Here is a 2,978-nt window from a genome sequence, read left to right on the forward strand (position 1 = left end):
ACTAGGAGAGTGTTCCATTCTGAATAAAAAGGCAAAACCTCTCTGGAAGCCCCTTTGTCCTTAGCCTTCTTGCCCCTTCACTCTTTCTCCTTCTTCCTGTCTGGAATACGGACATGAGGCCTGGAGTTGCAGCAACTATCTTGTGACCATCAGGTCAGAAGTATGTGGATTAAATTCTACACTCTAAGGATGGTTAATACTAAAAGCCAGGGTCTTGATGGCATCACTGAAGTGCCATGCCAGCCCTGGACCATCTATCCAGTGAATTTTTGTTTCATGAGACAAATAAACCTCTATCTGTTTAAGCCACTATTGTAGAGATGTGTAGCACTCCTAACTGGATACAGGAAAACCCTGGTGGCTTAGTGGTTAAGTGCTACAGCTGCTAACCTAAAGGTCAGCAATTCAAATCCACCAGGTACTCCTTGGAAACTCTATGGGGCAGTTTTATTCTGTCCTGTAGGGTTGCTTTGAGTTGGAATCGACTCGACGGCAACGGTTTTTTTTTTTTAACTGACACAGGGTTACAACATAAGAAAACTGGGAATCCAAGTGGAGAGCAAAACATGACTATAGGAATCCAGAAGGAGATGATATTTAGAAACACAAGTAAGCAATTGGGAGAATTGGGTCACCAGGTTTCAGCTGCCGGGTTGGGGTTCAAGGTCAGGATTCCCTTCCTAGATGATGGACTAAAATAGCATGACTGGGCCTAGGCCTTGACAGGGGGCTGATGTACCAGGCCGGATTTCTGACTGAGGGACTCATACACAAGCCATGAGACAGAAGGCCAGGGATCAGAATTGGGCAATGAGGTAGAGGCCCAGTGGAAACTTAAGATCAGACTGAGACTAACAGCAAAGGGACTACTTGATGCTGAGTTCCAGCATGCAGGCTTGGGTAACTTCAATTCTTCCTGTTTTAGGACCGGCATAGCCTGAAGGTGGAAGGAAAGTTACCCTGGTGGTGCAGTGGTTAAGCACTAGGCTGCTAACCAAAAGGTCTGTGGTTAGAACCCAGCAGCCTCTCTGCTGGAAAAAGATGTGGCAGTCTGCTTCCATTAAGATTTAGAAAACCAAAATCCAAACCCATTGCCTTCAAGTCCAACTCATAGTGATCCTACAGGACAGAGTAGAACTGCCCCATAGGGTTTCCTAGGCTGCGATCTTTACAGAAGCGCATCTTTATGGAAGCCACATCTTTCTCCTGCAGAATGGCTGGTGGGTTCAAACTGCTGAAATTCCTATTAGCAGCCAAGTGCTTTAACCACTGTGCCACCAGAGCTCCTTCCCAAAAGATTAAAAAAGATTACAGCCTTGAAAATCCTATGGGCAGTTCTACTCTGTCCTGTATGATCTCTACGGGCCAGAATCAACTCGATGGCAATGGGTTTGGTTTGGGTTTGTGCAGGGAAGAGGAGGGCAGAGGGTGGGAACCGGGTTGGGTCTGACAAGCTTCAGCTTAAGCTGTACTTCAGCCATCCTGACATTCTGCTTAAAGGGTTTTAGATTCATCCTTAATTGCATGCCCTTCTTTCCATCTTTTGCCTATGACCTTTTTAAAATCTGAGCTTACCAGAAAGCTCCCTCTATATCCACACTGGTCTCTAAATGGCTCCCACTTTTTCTTCTTGCTAATTGTCAGAATTTTACCGTGAATAATCACCCCCTTTCCCCTCCGCTCCGAGTTGTCTTTTCCCCACCCCACCACACCTTCCCACCCAATCGGAAGGCACTCTGTCTCTCTTCCTGGGCAGTCTGGGTCTTTAGAAGTGATCCAGTTTGATCCTCCTGCTTTATCCTCTGCTGACCTGGGAGCAGGTAGAAATAAAGGGTTGGGAGGAAGGCTGTCCAGGACCCATCAGCTACCCTAATCCCCTCCACATCTTGGCAATTTTGCTCCAGGGGCCAGATTAGATGTCAATATCTTCCCTTACCCCATCCGAATTTCTTATGTCATCTAGAGTGAGAGAATGAGAGCCTCCTCAGACTGCTGGTGTGCTACCACCTCTTCTTTGTGTGTAGCAGGTACTGTGTGGAAAGTTATTGTTATATTGTGCTCCCGTGATAAATGGACCTTTGTGAGACACTTTTCACCCTGTATGTGCCGGGGGAGAGGGAGGGAGAGTTGCCTGGCTGACTTCTCACAGAAGACTCCAGAGTTGCTCAGAACTAATAGCCTAGGCCTGGCAGGCTGCTCTTTCATTGGCATTCAAGAGTGTCAATCACTGTGGCCCTGCAAATCATCTCTGAACTAGGTATCTGGTAAGCCATTAGCCTTCTTTGTTAAAATAGAACACTGAATCTTCCAAGGACTAAACAAAGGATGGCCCTGGAAAGACAATTCCTAGGTGGGCAGGGGCAGTCATGCCAGTATCACTGACCCAAACCCTTTGGTTTTATACTTCTTCTTTAAGTCCTGTCTCTACTTTATTCCTTACATCTAGGCCAGTCCCAAATTCCTTCAATTTCACCTCTTTCATATCTCTCCCATGTACATCTCTTCTCTCTACCCCCACTGCTGTTCCTTTTGTTCAAATCCTCAACATCTCTCACCTGAATTACTAACTCATCTTCTAACCAGGCTCCCCACCCTCCAGTCTCACTCTCTCCAATTCAGTCTCCATCCTGCAGCCAGAACAATCTTCTAAAAATACAAATCTGAAAGATTAATCTAAAGGACTAATGGACCACAACTACCATGGCCTCCACCAGACTGAGTCCAGTACAACTCGATGGTGCCTGGCTACCATCACTGACTGCTCTGACAGGGATCACAATATAGGGTCCCGGACAGAGCTGGAGAAATATATAGAATGAAATTCTAACTCAAAAAGAAAGACCAGACTTGCTGGCCTGACAGAGACTGGAGTATATGGTCTCTGGATACTCTTTACAGCTCAGTAATGAAGTTATTCCTGAGATTCCCTCTTCATCCAAAGATTAGACAGGCCCATAAAACAAAAAGAGACTGAAGGA

The sequence above is a fragment of the Loxodonta africana genome, chromosome X (genome assembly GCF_030014295.1).
Source record: "Loxodonta africana isolate mLoxAfr1 chromosome X, mLoxAfr1.hap2, whole genome shotgun sequence".
NCBI lineage: Eukaryota > Metazoa > Chordata > Mammalia > Proboscidea > Elephantidae > Loxodonta > Loxodonta africana.